The following is a 23660-nucleotide window of genomic DNA, read 5'->3' on the forward strand; positions in this document are numbered from 1 at the left end:
TTGCAGTTCCTCTTCTAGTTCCCATCTTTGCCATAGTGAAAATATTGGCCTTTGTCTTTTGTTGGGTCCTTCTTAGCAACATTTGCTTTACTTGGTCTACCCTTTCCCTTTCCCTTCTTAAAGGACCTTTCTGCTTTCCTTTTCTTTCTGGTCTCACCAGTGTAGAGAACTGGCTTCTTTTTCTTAATAGTACTCTCTACCTCCCTCAACATATTGAGGAGCTCTGGGAGAGTCACCTCAAGTTTGTTCAGATTAAAATTCATTATGAACTATGAAAAGGAATCTGGTAGGGACTGAAGCACAATGTCTACACACAAGTTATCCTCTAGGACCATTCCTAGACCTGTGAGTTTCTCTATCCACTCAATCATCTTTAGGACATGGTTCTGAACCGGTGTCCCCTCAGTCATCCTAGCGCGGAAGAGGCTCTTGAATATCTTATATCGCTGAGTCCTTCCCTGTCCTCAAACAATTTACGGACATGTAGAAGAATGGATCTAGCATCCATCTTTTCATGTTGTCTCCGTAACTCAAGAGTCATAGAGCCCAACATATAGCACTGAGTAAGAGTGGAGTCATCAATGTACTTCACGTAGCGAGCGATCTAATCCTCGCTTGCCCCTTCTTCGGGCGTAGGCATCACTATATCAAGGACATACATGATTTTCTCTGCCGTGAGAATAATTCTCAAGTTACGGAGCCAATCTGTATAATTTGGACCAGTGAGGCGGTTGACATCAAGTATACCACGTAAGGGATTTGAAAGTGACATTTTCTAAAAATAAAGATGTAGTAGAAATGAATAATATGCAGATTTTGCAAGAAATAAACTATCAAGATATGTAATTCTATCTTAATATGCTCCAACTATTTTACTAACGAGTCATGTGACACCCTCAGTACGTGAAACGGAAGTCTCCGGTAGACTTCTAGTGGGGATCAAGATCTAATCAGCGTCTTAGTGTAACCTCGAGGGACTCGACCAATCACACTAAGCCCAAAAGGTAGGCAACTCTTGCCGATCACAACTCCTTGTGATTCCCATCCTGTTCGGCCTCCGAATCACCATGGTCTCGAGAGAATCAACCAACCATGATGCTCGTTTAAGTCAACACCTTCATTACAAGATGAGTCTGATTTGATGATATACCCTCGAGGGACTCGACCAAGTATACCATGTCCTTAGGTCACCAGTGACATCTCTATGTTATAAGTAAGATAGCGAATCGTGATATAGGTGAGTCTCGAGGGACTCGACCAACTCAACCTATACCAGGAATCGGTTCCTACTTATAACGATGGAAGGCCACGTGGGTCAATCTAATTGCCTCACATTTACCGACTTAATATTATCGAGACAGATGTTTCTATGATTTGGTCTCCTAATATGACATGTCACACACATACATATTTAATATATATCTACATCACATGCAAATATATATACATATCTAGTATGTGTATAAGCAATCACACCAGATGATCATGGACCACAACCTAATGTGATTAGGCCCGAGCTAGTAGGTCTAATCACTCACATCAAGATCTATGTGTGCAATGGTGCATCTCTATGCCCTATGATCATCCATCTTGTCCTCGTCGGTTCCGTCGACATCTTGATGCATCTTCATGCATCACGATTGTCCGTCTCGTGGGTCCCGCTATCGTATCCACACTCCCGCTGCACCTCCTCATGTGATTACAACTCAATCATAGGCATGCAGGCCCGACAATAAACGAAAAATATAATGGAGGCTCACAAACCCTAATAATAATAATCACATGTACACACATTATACGGTCCATGATCATCCGTCCACACATCATACATCACATGTATAAATAATCATCATCATGTAGGACTACTAGATAATGATAAAAATAATAATTAACTAAACCTTTTAATTAATTAGTATTTTATGAAATCAGAGACATATAGGAAATTTATGAATTCATAGGGGTATTTTTTTAATTTCGAAAAAGGATAGAATTTGAATTTTTGAAATTCACAAGGGTAAAACTATCTTTTTACCCAAGAATGCCCTAATGCCCTACTCCCCTACTACCGCTGCCGCTACCGCCGCCACCCTGCTGGCGGTGGCCTGTGCGGTGGGGCGAGGGCGCTGCCCTCGTCGGCAGATGGCACGCCCGCTAGCGGGGGAACGCCCACAAGCAGTGCTGCCCCTGCAAGTGGGCGGCGCCGCCTCCGTGGGCGGTTCGGCCCAGGGGGCAACGCCCGTAGGTGGTGCTGCCCCTGCAGGTGGGCGCCCTTACGGGCACCGCCGCCTCCGCGGGCGGTTCTGCCCGCGGGGCAACACTCGTAGGCGGTGCTGTCCTGCCGGGCGATCGCCTCTACGAGGGGGGTTTCGCCCGCGGGAGCAGCGACGGCAAGCGCCGTTGCCCTGCGGCGCCTCACCCCGCAGGAGAAGCGGCCGCAAGCGCCTCTACCCGCGGGCTGCCAACCCCGCCGGACGCAAGCCTGCTGCAAGCAGGCCGCCAGTCGGCTGCTACAGACGCAACCCCTATGCTGCCTGCTTACGACTGCGCTACACGCACGCAGATCGAGGGTAGCAACTATTGTTGCCCTTTCTCGCTTTTGCGTCAACGATTTTGACGTCAAAAGTTTTTCCTAAACACAACACACGCAGTTCAAAACCAATAATTCACACGAACAACCTGGCTCTGATACCACTATTAGGAAATCTTGGGGGCAACATTAGATACGCAGCGGAAGAACAAGAAAACAAAATCCCCGATTCCCAAAGAGATGTTCGTCGTCGTGCGAAGATTGGTGCTCAAAATCCATGAAAATGAAAAACTACGTATATAGTAGATTATGTTACCTAGGGAAATCGTATATCCCTGTTTCCTTATAGATCTTTAGGAGAGGGTGAAGGAGGTGAAGCGTCCTCCTCTCTAGCGGTAAACCACACAGCAGGGCTGCGACGATGCTCCTCAAAACTCTAGGACTACTCTAAGGTGGAGAGGGGAAGGAGAATATGAGAGGCAAGCAAAGGCTCTAGCCTATGAGGCTCTGAATCCCTCCTATTTATAGAGGTCCCTTGTCAAACCCTAATGGATCCTCCCCTAGTGGGTATTAGATCTGCATCCAATAACCCAAGCCTTTTAGATTAGTGGATCTCTATCCAATAATCTCTCATGGGCTCTTATTGGATCTCGTCCATGGGATCCAATAATTCAGGGGCTTATTGGATATCCAATAAGACAAGGGCTCCGTCAGATATCTCATATCCGAACCTCTACTCACCGCAATGCCTACCATATGTGTGTGACCCTCTAGGCCTAATATCAAGCTGGCCGTGAGTCATACCTGTCAGAACTCCTTCTAACTCAGTGAATTATTATCTCTGTAATAATTCACTCGACTCATCGACTACGAACATACTAGGTTACTACGCCGTAGTCCCCAAACGATACAGGGGAATCCAATCCATTGGACCTGTTTGTCCTCAGTTACCGTATACCTATAGTCCCTCATCCATCTAATATTTCAGAGACCGTATATTGAGCATGGTGCTGTCAAACCCATACAGTTTCTATTCGAGTCTCGCTCTAATCGGAATCTCCCGGTGAACTCTTTTTCTCTCAACCCGAATGACCCTGGCCAGAGATTTGTTTGAGCAAGAACACATGGGATATTCCTCTCATGACGCCGAGAGTGAATGATCCTCTATCAACACTCAATAGCCCTCGTAAGGTTGACTACCACTCTCAATGACCAGCTGTACTAGATCTGGGACAACTAAACCTATAAGTATGGTATCAAAGAGTGGAGCACTCATACATGACATCCTTAGTGTCTTAAGTCTAAGGACCAGATACACCACTATGACTACGGAATTGCTATCTAACAATAAGGCATCATCAATCATCCAGCATTTCGTAAGCAGATCAATCAGTGAACTCATTCTCCAATGAGCACCTGTACCGTATCCCTAGTGTCCCTATACGAGCAGCTATGAGACCAGCTGCATCCATCATATGGACGGGTATACAGCATACCAGTTTGTATGGTTATCACGATGTCCCTCTCGAACAACCTGTGACCGAGATTATTTAGGATCTGTGTTTAAAGGTGAATCAATCTCATTATCGTGATCTCATCACGATTTGATTCCCATTGTACAAATCTAAGGACATCACAATATATATATGCATATATGCAATAGTTATAAAGTGATATATACCAAAATATAACAAGCAAAAAGATTCTATATTAAGTCACACGTGCCATCACTCACGTGATTGACTAGCAGATGGGGCTTCGGTATAGTGTCTGGCATTGAACAACCTTTCGCAAGTTCGCACGTTACCTTGACGGGAACTTGTTGTCATGCTCGGCACCCGGTGAGCAGTAGTTTATGGACTTGTAGTTGTTCGTTCAACCTTCTAAAGTCCTTGTTTTCCTCCTCTCCCTCTTTTCTCTTGTGCACATAAGGTGCTTGCTGAATTGCTTGTAAAGTTTCTCCTTTTCGCGAGATGTCGGGACTTGTCTATCTCTCATTTTTCAAACTAATCAACTTTCTCTATTATAGGTCCTTCAGGACTTGCGAGAGGTTGTAAGTGGGCTGATCTTTATGCTCATGACTTAGGCAACGCAAGCTAAGTTCACGTCTTTACCGCAAAGGTGCCTCACGACTTATGTAATTTCAACTAAGTCCATGACAATATGGTAGGCGTTACGATGAGTAGAGGGTCGGATATGAGATATTTGTCGGAGCCCCTATCTTATTGGATATCCAATAAGCCCCTAAATTATTGGATCCTATGGATGAGATCCAATAAGAGCCAATGAGAGATTATTGGATAGAGATCTACTAATCTAAAAGGCTTGAGTAGTTGGATGGAGATCCAATACCCAATAGGATAAGATCCATTAGGGTTAAGTTGACAAGGGACCTCTATAAATAGGAGGGAACCAATGGTTCATATGTTAGAGCCTTTTAGGTTTCCTCTCCTATTCTCCTCCCCTTCTCCTCCTTAGATAGCAGCTTTGGAGTTTTAAGGAGCATCGTCACAACCCTACTATGTGGATCACTACTAGAGAGGAGGATGCTTGACCTCTTTCACCATCTCCTAGAGATTAACAGGGATTCAGGGATATAAGATCTCCCTAGGTAACACAATCTTTTATATACGCAGTTTTAAGTTTCGGGGTTTTTGCGCACCAATCTTCGCACGACGACGAACACATCCTTTGGGAAATTGGGGATTTTGTTTTTCATGTTCTTCCGCTATGCATATAATATCACTCCCAAATTTTCCTACAGTGGTATCCGAGCTTTGTCAAGCGATAGTACTGCCCAATCTGAGCAGTAGTACCATCCAGTGCCCGATGACAAGCAGTAATACCGCTAAATTATGGCGGTGGTACCACCAGGCCCCCAGAAGCTATAAGTGTTAAGATCATCCAAGAGAGGAGTGAAAACTTGTAAGGGTTGTCTCTTAAGCCCGTCAAAAAGAGAAAAGCTATAAAAGGGTGGTTGGCCTTTGCCTATTGAAGGAAGGCCTCTAGTGGACGCCGGTGACCTCGTCGGAGAAGGAAGCCGATAGTGGATTTAGGTCACATTGACCAAACCACTCTAAAATCTCAGTTTGCATTTACTTTAAGCATATTTCCTTTGTAGCAAACTGCCTCTCCTCCTTATTGTGCTTAACAACGTCTACTTACACTTTGATGTAAACATCTTCCGAAATCAGCTTTACTCATACGAAAACTTTACGAAATCGATGTTTTTCAGTTGTGCACTTTACTTTACTACAAATCCCCTTATTCTTCTTTTTGTCTTTCATGAAAGGTTTCAAGTTTAAAGTTATTCCGAAAAGGGATTGAGTTGAAACCATTCTTGTTGAATCGGCTTTAATCGAAATAAGTTATTGAAATCGTAAAAGTTTTCCACTGTACTAATTTACCCCCCCCCCCCCCCCCCCCCCCCCTCTTAGTGCGCTCTTGATCTAATAATTGGTATTAGAGCGAGGTTCACTCTCAGTTGGATTAAAACTCAAAAGAGATGGCATTTGCCGGAAACCAAGAGGGTTACTCTATTACATGTTCGCCCATGTTCAATGGGACGAATTACACCTATTGGAAGACTCGAATGAGGATCTTCCTTATTTCTATGGATTTTGAGCTTTGAAATATTATAGAAAATGGATTTCAAAAGTCTTCTCTTCCAATAATCGATTGGAATGAATTGGAGAAGAAGACTTTCGCTCTAAATGCAAAGGCTATGAATGCCTTATTTTGTGCACTAGATAAGAACGAGTTCAATCATATTTCGATTTGTGAAACTGCTTTTGATATTTGGCACACACTCGAAGTTACTCACAAAGGCACGAGTAGAGTGAAAGAGTAAAAAATCAACCTTTTGGTACATTCTTATGAACTATTTCGAATGAAACCGAATGAGACCATAGGAGACATGTATACCCGTTTTAAGGATGTCGTCAATGGTCTGAAAGGACTCAGTAAAAGTTTTTCAGATTTCGAGCTCATTAATAAAATTTTAAGATCCCTTCTAAAGAGTTGGGACCCTAAAGTCACGATTATCCAAGAGGCCAAATATTTAAACAATTTTCCTCTTGAAGAATTAATTGGGTCACTAATGACCTACGAAATGACATGGAAAGTTCATGAAGAGCATGAGGACACCCTTCCAAAGAACAGAAAGGATATGACACTTAGAACTCAAGAAGACCACTTGAAAGAAAACTCAAGTAATGAGGACTTTGACGATGACTTGGCACTTTTAACAAGGAAATTTAAAAAATTTATTAAAAGAAATAAATTTAAAAATGACACTAAAAATAAATTTGCACCGAAGAAAGACCAAGTAATTTGCTATGAATGCAAGAAGCCAAAACACTATAAAAGTGAATGTCCCCAAGCCAAGAAGAGAACACCAAAGGAGAAGGCACTCAAAGGAACATGGGATAACTCAAGTGCATCCGAAGAAGAGAAGCCCAACATTGAGCAAGTTGCTCATTATGCACTAATGGTCATTGGAGAGGAGGTAATAAAATTTAATTGATGCAGATTTATCATTTGATGAATTATTAAATGCTTTCCATGATTTATTTGATGAATGCAAAACGATTAGTAAAAAATATAAATTGTTAAAAAAGGAGCATGATACTTTTGTTAGTAACTTCGATAAATTAAAAATTGAGCATAATGATAGTTTAGCTCTATGTACGAAATACCATGATTTAGAAATACTCCAAAAGGAAAACTTACTACTCAAGGATACCTTGAAGAAATCTGAGGTTTGTAGCAAGTCCTTGAACATGATCCTTACTAATAAGGGTCATGTTCATAAAAGAAGTGGAATTGGATTTGTGAGAAGCTCTCATGAAAAATCTAACCACCTTCATTAAAGGCCCTATCTTGCATATTTTGCTCCAAAACAAATGCAACTTTTGTTGCAAACATGAACATAGAGCTTATCATTGTCCATTCAAGAAAGTTAGTCCAAACAAATTGATTTGGATTCCTAAAGGAATCGTAAAGAACTCCATGCAATATGATAAGTAATTTAGATCGATTTTTTAGGCACCCAAGATCAAATGGGTACCTAAAAATCATCCTCTTTTGTAGAAATGTATACCATCACAAGCTAGGAGGAAGAGATAGTACCTTAATAGTGAATGCTCAAGGCTTATGACCAGAGATCCATCTCAATTCTCTAAGCTCATTAGCATAGACAAAGGATATGTCACCTTTGGAGACAACAACAAGGGTAAAATCATTGGCAAAGAAAACATAGATAATAAATCCAACTTCTTTATTGAAGATGTTTTGTTAGTTGATGGTTTAAAATATAACCTCTTGAGCATTAGTCAATTATGTGATAAAAGATATATTATTAAATTTGAATCTTATGCTTACATTATTGAAAAACCACACAAAAACATATCTATGATTGTATTAAAATAAAATAACATATATACCATTGATATTAATGACCTTTGTAATGAAATATGTTTTTCAGTTTTGAATGATGATTCTTGGCTTTGGCATAGGAGATTAGGTCATGCTAGCATGAAACTAATCACCCAAATTTCATCTAAAGAACTTATAAGAGGAATTCCTCATATCAAGTTCGTCAAAGATAATGTGTGTGATGCTTGTCAATTAGGAAAATAAAATAAAATGTAACTTCAAACCTAAGAATTAAATAAGCACCTCTAGACCTTTATAATTGATTCATATAGACTTATTCGGACTAATCTTTACATCAAGCCTAAGAGGTAGCAAATACGCTTTTGTCATTGTAGATGATTATAGTAGATACACATGGACTTATTTCTGGAAACACAAAAGTGAATGCTTTAGATATTTCACCAAGTTTTGTAAACTTGTTCAAAATGAAAAGAGTTTTATGATTTCATCAATTCAAAGTGATCACGGTGGTGAATTTTAAAACCGTGATTTTCAAGAATTTTTTGAATATAATGGATACAACATTAACTTCTCTACTCCAAAAAATCCTCAACAAAATGAAGTAGAAGAAAGAAAGAATAGAAATTTACAAGAAATGACAAGAACCATATTGAATGAACAAAGCCTACCTAAATATTTTTGGGCCGAAGCCGTAAACACGGCATGCTATATCATGAATAGAGTTTTAGTAAGACCCTTACTCACCAAAACTCCTTATAAGTTATGAAACAACAAAAAAACCCAATGTTTCATATTTTAAAGTTTTTGGGTATAAGTGTTTTATCTTGAATGAAAAAGATGCCTTAGGAAAATTTGATGCTAAATCCAATGAAGGAATTTTTCTTGGCTATTCTTCGATTTCTAAACCATTTTATATCTTCAATAAAAGAACTTTAATTATAGAAGATTCATTCATGTTGTTTTTAATGTGATTTTTGAAATTAAGAAAAATAATTTTGATGATGATGTTAACTTTGATACCTTGAATTTAAATAAAACCCCTTCTCCAACTAGCAACTTAGATGCATCCATTTCCGAAACATCCTTACCCAAGGATTGGAAGTATGTAGATACTTATCCTAAGGAGATAATCATAGGAGACACATCTAAAGGGGTTTAAACACGTTCTTCTTTTAAAAATATTTGTACCAATGCCGCTTTTCTCTCAAAAATTGAACCTAAATGTATTGACGAAGCCATGAAAGATGATTCATGGATTATCATAATGCAAGATGAGTTAAATCAATTTGAGAGAAATGAGGTGTGGAAGCTTGTTCCTAGGCCAAATGACCATTTAGTTATTAGTACTAAATGGGTCTTTAGAAACAAGCAAGATGAATCTGGTATCATGGTTAGAAACAAGGCTAGATTAGTGGCCAAAGATTTCAATCAAAAAGAAGGTATCAATTATGAAGAAACCTTCACTCTTGTGGCTCGATTAGAAGCCATAAGGATGCTCCTTGCCTATGCTAGTAGTAAAAATTTTAGGTTGTTTCAAATGGATGTTAAAAGTGCTTTTCTTAATGACTTTATTTCCGAAGAAGTTTACGTTGAACAACCTCCTGGATTTATGAATAATAGTTTCTCTAATCATATGTTTAAATTAACTAAAGCTCTCTATGGTTTAAAACAAGCCCCAAGGGCTTGATACGAGAGACTTAGTTCATTTTTTATTGAAAATAATTTCTCTAAAGGCAAGGTCGATACTACATTGTTTATCAAAAATTTTGAAAATAATTTTTTGATTGTTCAAATTTATGTTGATGATATTATTTTTGGTTCTACAAATGAATCTCTTTGTAAATCATTTGCTAAGAGCATGAGTCTTGAATTTGAAATGAGTTTGATGGGAGAATTAACCTTCTTTTTGGGTTTACAAATCAAACAACTAAGTAATGACATCTTTATTAGTCAAACAAAATATACTTTAAATTTGCTAAAACGGTTTAATATGGATAGCTCAAAAGCTATCAACACTCCTATTAGCACCTCCACTAAGTTAGAAATTGATGAAAGTGGAGAAAGCTTTGATCAAAAAACTTATAGGGGTATGATAAGGAAGTCTACTATACCTTACCGCAATAAGACCGGATATCATGTTGTTAGAACCCTTGCAGATTCTAAACTTGGGGTTGATCTCTTTAGGGGATCGGCCTCCTTGGAACTCTATAGGGGTTCCTCCCTCCAAGTGCTGCTCAAAGGCTGCAGAAAAGTTTCATCTATTGCTTAAGAAAAGATAAGGAATACATGGCTATTTATCGGGCTTCTAAACCCTAACTCTTAATAGGACTCATACTTAAGACTCTTACTTCTAACCAACTCCTAATATGACTCATACTCAAGACTCCTATTCCCTTACAACTCCTAATTCTTCTCTAAGAAAAAACCTCCTAATAGAATGTCCCTTTCAATTAGGACTCTCCTAGTTAGAGTCCTAACAAAGTGTCCCTCTCAATTAGGACTCTCCTAGCTAGAGTCCTAACAGAATGTCCGTCTCAATTAGGACTCTCCTAGCTAGAGTCCTAACAGACCCGCCCTTTTCAAATCAGCCTTGTCCTCAAGGCTGAGATTCCATGAACTCAGGGAATCGGGTCTTCAGCTCCTCATATGGTTCCCATGTGGCGTCTTCAAGTGGTAGATTATTCCAATGCACTAGTACTTCAATAGAGGGATGTCGGCGACGCATCACGATCCTACGATCGAGGATGGCCTGTGGTTGGGCTTGAATAACTCCATCCTCAGTTGTGTTGGGCAGTTGGATCTGGGGTGACTCGTGTTCTCCCAACTTGGGCTTTAGGCATGATACGTGGAAGACAGGGTGAATTTTGGCATCTTCAGGTAATTTAAGTCTATATGCCACGGCTCCAATACGCTCTGTGATCTGATAGGGCCCATAAAAACGTGGGGATAGCTTCATGGAGGCTCGAGTGTTGATAGAGAGTTGCTTGTATGGTTGTAGGCAAAGATAAACCCAATCTCCCACTGAAAATTCTCTTTCACTTCGTCGTGTGTCGGCTTGCTGCTTCATTCTGGCTTGAGCGGTAGAGAGATTATCTTTTAACAGTTGTAAGAGTTTGTCCCTATCAATCAATTCTTGGTCAACCTGATCTACCTTGGCTGAGCCAATTACATACTTTGGAATCACAGGTGTTGGTCAACCATACAATGCTTCATAAGGGGCACATTTTGTAGATGAAAGATATGTAATATTATACCACCATTCGGCCCAAGGAAGCCATTTTGCCCACTCTTTTGGTCGGTCGCTAGTGAAACACTGGAGGTACGTCTCTAAGCACCTATTTACCACCTCTGTTTGGCCGTTAGTTTGTGGATGATATGCTGTGCTCATCTTGAGTTTGGTACCTTGTAACTGAAATAACTCAGTCCAAAATTTACTAGTGAAGATCCTGTCACGATCACTTACGATGGACCTTGGCATCCCATGAAGTTTAACAATATTTTCTATGAAAATCTGAGCAATACTAGTAGTAGTGTAGGGATTTCTCACAGCACAAAAATGAGCATATTTCGTAAGTCGATCAACCACCACGAGAATCGTGCTTTTACCTTTGGAAGATGGCAGCCCTTCAATGAAGTCCATGGAGATGTCAGTCCATACTGAGTCTGGTATGGGTAGTGGTTGTAGCTTCCCTGGATTTGCCATAGTTTCACCCTTGTGTTGTTGACATACATCACATTGTGCCACATATTCAGCAATAATTTTTTTCATCCCTCTCCAATAAAAATTTTGCTTCACTCTTTTGTAGATTAGGAATCCAGAGTGCCCTGCTGAAGGTATAGAGTGCATTTCATGCAAGATGATTGTGATGCAAGGGGAGTCAGGTATAAGCACAATGCAACCTTTGTAGCGTAAATCCCTCAAATCCCAGGTGTAGTGGGCTATTGCACTTGGATCCTCCTCCAATTTTTTTATGATCTTGCTGATCTCTGGATCCTTCTTCCATTCTTCCCTAATGTCCTCAAGGAGACCGGTGGTAGGAAGGGAGATGGCTGAAACCTTAGCTTGTTCAGGTAGCCGTGAGAGTGCATCTGCAACAACGTTTTCTTTCCCCTTTTTGTAAATAATTTCATAATCAAATCCAAGAAGTTTGGTTACCCATTTTTGCTGCTCAGGGGATGATATCTTTTGCTCCAAAAAGTACTTGAGGCTTTTATGGTCAGTTTTAATTTGAAATCGTCGGCCGATCAGGTAGGGTCTCCACCTCGTTACTGCGTGTACAATGGCAAACATCTCCTTATCATATACTGACATATTTTGATGGGAGGGAGATAATGCCTTGCTAGTGTATGCGAGTGGTCGATCATTTTGCATAAGAACGGCTCCAATTCCGACTCCAGATGCGTCGGCCTCAATGATGAAGGGTCTATTGAAATCTGGTAGCGCAAGCACCGGCGTCGTTGTCATAGCGGCTTTAAGTTTGTCGAAGGCAGCAGAGGCTTTGTCCGACCATTGGAAAGCATCTTTTTTCAGTAAAGAAGTGAGTGGTGCACTGATCTTCCCATAGTCCTTAACAAATTTTCGGTAGTAGCCCGTTAGTCCAAGGAACCCCCGTAGTAATTTCACGTTTGTAGGTTTCGGCCAGCCTTGCATTGCCTCAATTTTTGTTGGGTCTACCACCACTCCTTCTTCTGATATTATATGCCCAAGGTACTCTACTTTTTGTTGGAGAAAGCTGCACTTTGGTTGCTTAACAAAAAGAGTATTCTCCCGAAGGATCGTCAAAACAATCCGTAAATGCTGAAAGTGAGTCTCAAGAGAAGAGCTGTAAACGAGAATATCATCGAAAAATACTAGCACAAATTTACGAAGAAAGCTCCGAAATATATCATTTATGAGACTTTGAAAGGTTGAAGTAGCATTAGTGAGTCCAAAAGGCATTACCAAGAATTCATAATGGCCATCATGTGTGCGAAATGTAGTTTTTGGAATGTCATCGTTACATACCCGAATTTGGTGGTAACCGGATCGGAGGTCCAACTTCGTGAAGACTCGAGCTCCTTTCAATTCATCAAGAAGTTCATCCACCACTAGTATTGGGTATTTGTCCTTGACGGTGATGTCATTTAAAGCTCGGTAGTCGATGCACATCCGTCAAGTTCCGTCCTTCTTGCGTACAAGTAGTACCAGTGAGGAATAGGGGCTGCAACTTGGTCGAATCACCCCTGTTTCAAGCATCTCCTTTACGAGCTTTTCAATTTCATCTTTTTGGAGGTGAGGATGTCGGTATGGTCGAGTGTTCACTAGTGGCTTACCCGGAAGGAATGGAAGTCAATGGTCATGTTGCCGAGAAGGAGGAAGACCGTGCGGTTCAGCAAATATGTCGGCAAATTCAGTAAGCAATTGGGCAAGATTTTGATCTTCAAATTCTATTTTCTTCCCCTCTGGTTGCTACTGGAGGTGCATCAAAAAGGCACCATTTACCTTGTGTAAAACTTTCTCCATTCGTTGGGTCGAAACAGTGGTAACGTTGCTTCCGCGCTTCCCGCGTAGGATGATTTGTTTGCCCTTACAGTAGAATTTCATAATTAATTTAGAAAAGTTCCAAGAGACATCACCTAGTGTAGTCAGCCATTCTATACCAAGCACTGCCTCATAGTCATCGATTGGTAGGAGGAAGAAATCGGTGATAATTTCTTGGTCTTGTAGTAATAGTTTCACCTGCGGGCATCTTTGGTCGCACTTTAGGATTCTACCGTCAGCAACCTTTACATCGAACTTGCTGCAACCTTCAATATGCAGTGCCATCCGAGCAGCAACCTTACTATTCAGGAAGTTATTAGTGCTACCCGTGTCGATGAGAACAGTGATCGGCTGTTGTTTGAGAAGGCCTCCTACTTTCATCGTTCGCGGATTTGAATAGTCGGCTAGTGCGTGTACCGTAATATCGGTCGGCTGTGGCTCTTCTTCCATATCTTCTTCTTTATGTTCAAGGTTCTCTTCTAGATATTCAATGACCTCTTCTTCTACTGGTTCAATCATAAGAAGTCTACCTTTTTTATAGCGATGCTCGCGGCTCCACGGCTCGTCGCAATGCCAACATAACCCCTTCGCAGATCTCTCCTGAAGTTCTTCTCTTGTTAACCTTTTCGATGTAGGGACTCGGTTGATAGAAGGGGGGCTGAGGGCTTTAGTATTGTAGGTCGTGGAGTGATCCTTGTCCTCCGGGCTTCATGGTTCAATCGCTCCTCTTGAAGTCGTGCGAAAGAGATGGCTGCCATAAGCGTGTATGGTTGTCGCGCCTTAACTTCTCCCCAGATCTCCGGCTTTAAGCCCTCAATAAAAGTCCCTAATAACTGTTTTTCAGACCAATCACGAGTTTGATTAGATAACCTTTCAAACCTGGTTTGGTACTCCTGAATGGTGGAGGTTTGTCGGATCTTTGCTAGTTGTCCGTCAATGTTCTCGTAATAAGTTGGTCCGAAGCGGATCAGTAGTCCTTCTTTGAATTATCGCCATAAAAGGGCTTCATAAGTGTGTTCAAACTAGTCAAACCATTGTATGGCATCCCCTTCAAGATGTATAGCTGCAATTTCCACCATGGATGCATCCGTAGTTTTATGGTACCGAAAATATCGCTCAGCGCGCGAGATCCAACCAATTGGGTCTCCTTCTTCCCATCTAGGGAAGTCCACTCTCATGCGCGAATAGTTGGGGTCGGTCATAGAGCCTCTCCTCTCTTGAAAGTCATCTCTTTGGACATGATGTGATTGGTTAGAGCTCTCTCCTTGATGTGATTTCTTCGGGCTTGGTGGTCGGCCCAAACTGAATTCGGTAAGGAGAGTCCGAATCTTATCCTCCATTCGTGCCTCAAAAGCTTCAAATTTAGCATTGATTGCCTCCTTAGATGCCATAGTATATGACTCCAAATTTGTGATGTTAAGATCTCTCTTTTGTTGACGAGTTAAAGGCATGTATAGGTTTGATAGAAATCAGTGAAAGTTTGCTGCAGAATTGTGTTGTCTTATAAGAGCAGAATTATCGTCGAAGAAACAGCGGTTTCTCGACGAAATCTCCACAAAAAATTTAAGAGATTTGAGAAGAGAGTTGATATCAATATCTCAGTTTATATGATAGCAAGGATGTCCATCAAAAAAATTTTGACAGTAACAGCAAGAAAATTGGTGTAAGTTGCAATAGCAGAATTCTCGTCGAAAAATTTCAGCAACTTACGATGAAAATTTGCAGCAATATAGGAACGATTTTTTTTTTTTTTTGGATTTTCAGATAGGGATAAATAAATTGCAGCAGCAATAAAGTAGGAAACCAGAACCTGTTGCAATTCACGGGGAGATCAAAGGTTGATCTGCGGTAGTGGAGATGATGGTGGAATTCGGCGACGATCTTTTAAGCAATTATGGGAATTGCTTTAGATGGTTGTGGAGGGTTGATGGATGGCTGTGGAAGGGCAGCGAGATGCCAAGAATGCTGCTCTGATACCACATGTTAGAACCCTTGCAGATTCTAAACTTGGGGTTGATCTCTTTAGGGGATCGGCCTCCTTGGAACTCTATAGGGGTTCCTCCCTCCAAGTGCTGCTCAAAGGCTGCAGAAAAGTTTTATCTATTGCTTAAGAAAAGAGAAGGAATATATAGCTATTTATAGGGCTTCTAAACCCTAACTCCTAATAGGACTCCTACTTAAGACTCTTACTTCTAACCAACTCCTAATATGACTCATACTCAAGACTCCTATTCCCTTACAACTCCTAATTCTTCTCTAAGAAAAAACCTCATAACAGAATGTCCCTTTCAATTAGGACTCTCCTAGTTAGAGTCCTAACAGAGTGTCCCTCTCAATTAGGACTCTCCTAGCTAGAGTCCTAACAGAATGTCCCTCTCAATTAGGACTCTCCTAGCTAGAGTCCTAACAGAATGTCCCTCTCAATTAGGACTCTCCTAGCTAGAGTCCTAACACATGTTTAGTGTAGGTCTTTATGCTAGGTTTCAATCTAATCATAAGATATCTCATCTTAAAGTAGTTAAGAGGATACTTAACTATCTTAAAAGTACCACAAATCTAGGATTATGGTATCCAAAATCTAAGAATTTTGAGTTAATTGCTTATGCTAATGCGGATTTTACTGGATGTAAACTAGATACAAAAAGCACATCAGGACCATGTCAATTTTTAGGACATGCCCTTGTTCCCTGGTCATCCAAGAAACAAAACTCAGTTGCACTATCAACAATCGAAGTTGAGTATATTGCAGCTAGTGCATGCTGTGCATAAGTTGTGTGGATGAAAAACACTTTAGAGGATTATAAAATTCATCTTAAAAATATTCTCATTAAATGTGATAACATAAGTGCAATATGTTTAACAAAGAATCTCATTCAACACTCTAGAACAAAACATATTGACATTAGGCATCACTTTATATGAGATCATGTCACTAATCATGATGTAATCCTAGAGTTTATTGATACAAAACATCAATTGGCCGATATTTTTATAAAATCATTAAGTGAAGAATAATTTGATTTTATTAGAAGAGAATTAGGAATGTTGACTTGTCCGAATGCATGAATTTATTAAATCTCGTTTTCGGACTTTCTTGATTCTTTGATCATTCACTTAAATTCTGTATTGAAAATTGTGTACCTTGATGCTAAAAGTTTCTATGATCATGTTTATCTTCATGATTGGGATTGAAAAGCTATGACAAAATATTGTCCGAATGCATGATTTTGTTGTATTTCTCTTCTGGACTAAATGTATTTCTTGAATGGAGCTTTCATGAGCCTATGTCATATCAAATATTCATGCTTCATCACTTAATGATTTATGATACATGGAATTAATTGACAAATGCACCTCTCATGGATTTATCTTTTATGAATTTTGATTAAGAAATGGATTTGATGTAATGATTCTTTCACATGAATTCCTTCTTAATGAAGGAAGAATTTTTTTTTTTAGATGAACACTTGCAAGGATTTAATTTCACATGTATATCTTGATCCTTGTGAAAAGTGAAGCATGATTTAATGAACCATTCTTATCGATCTTAACTTTATTTAAAGTTGGTTCTCAGTAACTTTACATTCCTTACTTTCCTCCTTCATGTAAAGCTTTGATGATAAATAAAAGAGAAGAAGTAATAAAAGCTATCTCCTTATTGTTGAAAACTTTTGAATGATACCATGTCATGATTGCTTGAAAAATAATTTGTATGAATTTCTTTACAAGTTGAAAAATGACATGAATCTTTACCATACTTATTGTTGAATCACTCTCCTTTTTGTTGATGACAAAAGGGGAGAAATATATGGTAAATTGATGATAGAATGAATTGCTATACACTTGAAATATTTGCATTAATGATAATATATCTAGAGCTCAACTTGTAATTTTATAAATTGATATCTTACTATATGATGAATTGCTATGATTGCTATCCTTCACATTTGAAATATAAGACTTGAAAATAGATGTCATGCCTTGACATCATTTTCAGAATTGCTATATTATGATAGGAATCATGATGATGGTATTGATAAGTTTAAATGAAATTAACTTATCAATATGTCTCTTGAATTCAAAGGCTTTGAATTCAAGAATGACTTATCTCAAGTATAGCATATAGATTGGGGGAGTTAAGGTTAACTCCGTCATCAATTGATTGTTATCATCAAAAAGGAGGAGATTATTGAATCTCAGATTTTGATGATGAAGTTAATTATCATTTGTTTATCTAATCTATATGTTAAGATAAGTGTATAGGATTAACTACAATGGTAGTAAGACATGTAGTAGGTGTTGAGCCAAAGTCAAGACCAAGATCACATTGGGAGTTCGAGAGCTCGTCGGAAGTCCGAACGTTCATCGGAAGTTCTGCGGGAACCATCCGAGAAGTCCTAGAGCTTGCTAAAGAAGCTCGTCGGAACTCATCAAGAAGATCGTCGCGAAGTCTAGGAGCTTGCCGGGAGTCCGCCGGAGCATCGCTGAGAGTTCATCGGATGTTCATTGGAAGTTCATCAGAAGCTCGCCGGAAGAAACGATTAACGCACTGGAACATACGAATTATAGTAATGATGTCTTAATTATCGTAGTTAGTATGTGGATTAAGTTAGGATTGGGAGATGATCCCACTAACTTAATCAGGGGCCAATTGGGCCCTTAACAAACCCAAATTGGGCCAAATGGAACAACCCATTCGGACATAGAATTCCTGGTCGACAATGGCAGCACCGCCAGGGCTGAGGGTGGCATCGCTAGAGCCGACGATGGCATTGCCCAAGAGACTCGGTCTCCCAGGGATTCTGGGCGGTAGTACCACCCCTGTCAGGCGGTGGTACCGCTAGCAGTTATTACTACTAGTGGTGGTACCGCCCATATCAAGCGGTGGTACCGCCACTATCAAGCGGTGGTACCGCCAGAGCTCGATCTCCAAGCTCTGTCAAGCAGTAGTACCACCCAGTCTGAGTGGTAGTACCTCCCAGTGCCCGATGACAAGTGGTAGTACCGTCCAATTATGGCAGTGGTACCGTCAGGACCCCGAAAATCCGAGAATTGATACTTTTAGGCTCCATTTTCAAACTCATTGGCGCCTATATAAACCCCACCCTTTCTTGCATGAAAGGGCAATGAAAACTTGCTTTAATCTTGAGTCTTTGAGGCCTTGAAGTGTTGTAAAAGCTAGAGTTCTCCTCCTTTCTTCTAAGTGTTGAGATCATCCAAGAGAGGAGTGAAAACTTGTAAGAGTTGTCTCCTAAGCCCGTCAAAAGGAGAAAAGTTGTAAAAGGGTGGTTAGCCTTCGCCTATTGAAAGAAGGCCTCTAGTGGACACCGATGACCACATTGGAGGAGGAAGCCGATAGTGGATGTAGATCACGTTGACAAACCACTCTAAAATCTTGGTTTGCATTTACTTTGAGCATATTTCCTTTATAGCAAACTGTGTCTCCTCCTTACTGTGCTTAACTACGTCTATTTACGCTTTGACGTAAACATCTTCTGAAATCGGCTTTACTCATATGAAAACTTTATGAAACTGATATTTTTTAGTTGTGCACTTTACTTTACTACAAATCCCCTTAGTCTTCTCTTGGTCTTTCACAAAAGGTTTTAAGTTTAAAGTTATCTCAAAAAGGGATTGACTTGAAGGCATTCTTGTTGAATCGGCTTTAATCGAAATAAGTTATTGAAATCATAAAAAAATTTCACTAGACTAATTCACCCCCCTCTCTTAGTGCGCTCTTGATCCTAACAACCGCCCTTGTCAGGCGATGGCACCACCGACAGTTATTGCTGCCAGCGGTGGTACCGCCAGAGCTCGGTCTCCGAGCTCTGTCAGGCGGTGGTACCACCCAGACTAAGCGGTAGTCCCGCTAGTTTTAGGTGTCAGGCGGTAGTACCACCCAATAATGGCGATGGTACTGTTAGTACCCGAAAATCCAAGATGAGATGTTTTTTTGCTCTATTTTTGAAAGTCATTGGGGTCTATAAATACCCCACCCTTTTCTGCATGAAAGGGCAACGAAATCTTGATATATTCTTGAGTCTTTGAAGTGTTAAAAGAGTTGTAAAAGTGCTAGCGTTCTCATCCTCCCTTTCTAAGTATTGAGATCATTCAAGAGAAGAGTGAAACTTGTAACGGTTGTCTCCTAAACTCGACAAAAGGAGAAAAGCTATAAAAGGTGGTTGGCCTTCGCCTATTGAAGGAAGGCCTCTAGTGGACGCTGGTAACCTCGTCGGAGGAGGAAGCCGAAAGTGGATGTAGGTCACGTTGACCGAACTACTCTAAAACTTGGTTTGCATTTATTTTGAGTAATTTTTTTTTATAGCAAACTACCTCTCCTCCTTACTGTGCTTTAACTACATCTACATATGCTTTCACGTAAACATCTTCTGAGATCGGCTTTAATCATATGAAGACTTTATGAAACTGACGCTTTTCATTTATGCAATTTACATTACTGCAAATCACGAAAGTTTTCAAGTTCAAATTCCTTCCGAAACGGATTGAATTGAAACCATTCTCGTTGGAATTGGTTTTAATTGAAATAAATTTTTTGAAATAACGAAAGTTTTCCGCTACACTAATTCACCCCCCCTCTCAGTGTCGCTTTTGATACTAACACCCAATAGGGTAGGGTCCATTAGGGTTAAGTTGATAGGAGGCCTCTATAAATAGTATGGAACCAAAAGAACCATAGGCTAGGCCTTTTTGGCTATCACCTCATATTCTCCTCTCCCTTTCTCCTCCTTCGCCAGCAGCCCCTATTTGAGGCATATGAAGATTTGGGCAGCGATTTAAGGAGCATCTTTGCATCTTCTACCATGTGGTTCACACCGCTAAAGAGGAGGATAGTTGACCTCCTTCATCCTCTCCTATAGATTTATGGAAATTCAAGGATATACGATCTCTCTAGATAACACTATCTTCTTATATGCATAGTTTTTTTATTTTACGGGTTTTTGCACTCCAATCTTTATAAGACGACATGAGACTAATTTTTTCTATGGGAATTTGATATTTTATTTTTTGTTCTTCCACTACGCATATGATATCGTCCTAGATTCTCAATTGTTATGAGTACCATCGATTGCTGAGTGGGTATGGTTGGTTCACTACTGATAGTGTAAGCTCATCTGGGTGCTTCTTCCTAGTATATGTGGGAGACTTTATGTGGGAGACTTTATATGGTGAGACCACATAAGTGACCTGATCGAAAGCGGTTTTATCTATGTGGACCAAGTTTGAGATGACCAAGCAAGCGATTTGGGATCTTCCTGGCTATAAGTTTCCCTTTATAGGTCATGTCATCTATGTGTCCTTGAGAGATGGTTCGTCTCGTGGTTGCATGGCTGCGTCCTAGCAATGGCTCAGCTCTTGACCTCTAGCGATCCTACATGATAGGCCGATGCCGGGGGTTGCTCGATGTGGCCCCTCCGATGCTTAAGTCACCGAAAGGGATAAGACAATAGTATAAGCTATAATACTAAGTTAGCACATAAAGAGTTGCCTTCTCTCAGCGTGAGCTGATGAGTTCCTTTTTATATATGATCCTTAGGCCTTCTTACTATCCGGTTTAGGATAAGATTAGGTGAACTGCTTGATCACTTTTTAATCTTGATAAGGTAGGGTGATTATCGCTAGTCATTAATGCGGTACACATTGGGATGCATTGTAGCACCATTTTAAGGCTAGTGACTTGAAATCATGCTTGGGTGTCAACTTCGGTGGCAGATGAGTTTGCGTGGGGCAAAATCATCCCTATAAACATCGTATCTTTTATCACATAGTTGACTAGTACTTATTAAGTTATATTTCAAACTATCTACTAAAAGTACATCTTCAATCAAGAGATTCGATTTGTTACTAATATTTTTAATGCCAATGATTTTTCCTTTATTGTTATCTCCGAAAGTAACATATCCTCTGTCTCAACTAGTGAGCTTTGAGAAGTGTGTTGGATCTCCGATCATATGCCTCGAGTATCTATTATCAAGATACTATTTTTTGCTCCTTCCTCTTGTTTGGATATATACCTATAAGAAAGAGGGATTTGTTTTAGGTATCTATTTAACTTTGGGTTCTTTACAACTAGATTTATCTTTCTTGACTATTTGCATCAAATCACTTATAGTTCCTTTAGGAACCTAGATTAATAGTAATTTATGAGAACTATATTTTTTAAAAAAGTATGTGTAAGCATAATGACTAAATTTTCATAAAAATTATATTTAATTTTAGGAGGAATATATAGTGTAGGTCCTTTTATAAATTTTGTTTGCTTTTGATGAGTATTACTACTCACGAAGCCAATTCTTTTTTTTCTTGATATACAATCTTGATTAGTAAGAATAGTGACTTATTTCTAATTTTTAAACTTTCTAATATTTATCATAATAATATATTTTTATTTGTAAGAATTTTAACTTTTTAATTTAGTGCAAGATATTGATATTTAGTTGTAATATTTATTTTTCAATTCATATATAGTTATCATACTTATTTTTCAATTCATCAAATTCATTAGTGTGAGAGGCATAATCTTTTTTTAAAAATTATTTTTTTATCTATCTTTTTAAATTCATCAATCATGAGATGCTTCAAGTAATTCATCACATGATAAAAAAATTTCAGGAAAGTCAAATACCTTATTGTTGAAAATCATTAAGGCATAGTTGGTCACTTCTTCATCATTGATTTGCTCTTTAGCCTCTGACTCACTTATTTCATCTCATGTTACTTTGAGTGTTTTTATCTTTTTTTGGGTTGATGACTTTTATTTTATTTGCGGACACTCATTTTGAAAGTGTCGTAGCTTTTTACACTCATAGCATAGAACTACATCTTTTGTGAGTTTACTTTTATTCTTACGTTCTCATCTTGCAAGATTTATCTTATTTCTCCTCATAAACTTTTTGAATCTTCTTGTGAGGAGTGTCATGTCATCATTATCATGAGATTACACTCGAATAGTTTTTTTTGGATTTAAGGGTAATATCTTTTTTTTTGGAAAGTTTTATTTTTTTCAACATGTGTTTTGCAAATCATTTCATAGGTTATTAAAGATTCTATAAATTCTTCAAAGGAAAAATTATTCATCTCTACCACAAACACTATAAATATATTCGAAAACACTTTTGTCGTAGGTAATATGCAAACACTTCAAATAATTATGCTTATTGGTTAGGAACAAAAATAACTAAAATTGAGAGTCTTATACTTCACACTATAAGTTTATTCAAAAATATTATAACTAAGATAAATAAACTTAAAATTTAATAAAAATAAAATTACTTATAAAAATAAGGTTTTAAATAATTATGTTTGATTTAAAAATAAAAACAACCAAATAAGAAGATCTATATATCATTTATAATATTTTTGAATAGATTTATAATATTTTAAAAAAATATAAGTCCATATAAAAATATTATAATAAAAAATTAAATCAATTCACTTTTGGTGTGATCCAAAATCGGTGGATCAGTTTACTCTATGAATCTGTAAAAAAGAAAAAACTATTGTATAATGTCAGAAGTGATTTAAAGATTATAAAAATATATCCACCGAGAAAAACTCAAAAAATAATAATCTCTTCTTAGAATTCAACCATAGTTTAATCATATTATACGTATTGATGGGGATTGAAAGATGTACCACTTTTGGAGGAAATTTGACAAAAAGTATGTGAGGCATTTTTCACGTTCAATGCTACTGTCTTTATAGAAGCGAAACATCTTTTCACGTTACGGTCGTTCCCCCACCCTCTCTCTTTAAGAAAACCCTCATCGCCTCGATCCTACGTGGCACCGGTGTTATGATTGGAGTAAGCTACACGTGGTCCGCATCTGCCAAATGCTCTTCTCCAAATGGGTTACACTGGCGCGAGCGGGCAAGTAGTTTGTCCCATTAATGCCCCCGGAACCTCTCCCACACTACGTCAAGCAGGTTTGGCCAACGTCAGGGATATTTCCGTCATTTCATATAACGACCCTATTCACGACTGGAGGACGTGGCGTTTGCCAAGGTGGCCACGAGGACTCCGGCGTTGAACGATTCGTCGGAAAAGTCCTGCCGCTATCGTCGCCCGCACGCCGCCCCGTGCAATGCACCCGTCAAGACCCGACTTCCAGCGGCAGCCCTCCGGCTCCGATCGGACTGGACGTGGCCTACCGGCTCCACACCCCGTCATCTGCTTCCCCACCCTCTCGCCCAACT

The sequence above is a fragment of the Musa acuminata genome, chromosome BXJ2-9 (genome assembly GCF_036884655.1).
Source record: "Musa acuminata AAA Group cultivar baxijiao chromosome BXJ2-9, Cavendish_Baxijiao_AAA, whole genome shotgun sequence".
Lineage (NCBI taxonomy): Eukaryota > Viridiplantae > Streptophyta > Magnoliopsida > Zingiberales > Musaceae > Musa > Musa acuminata.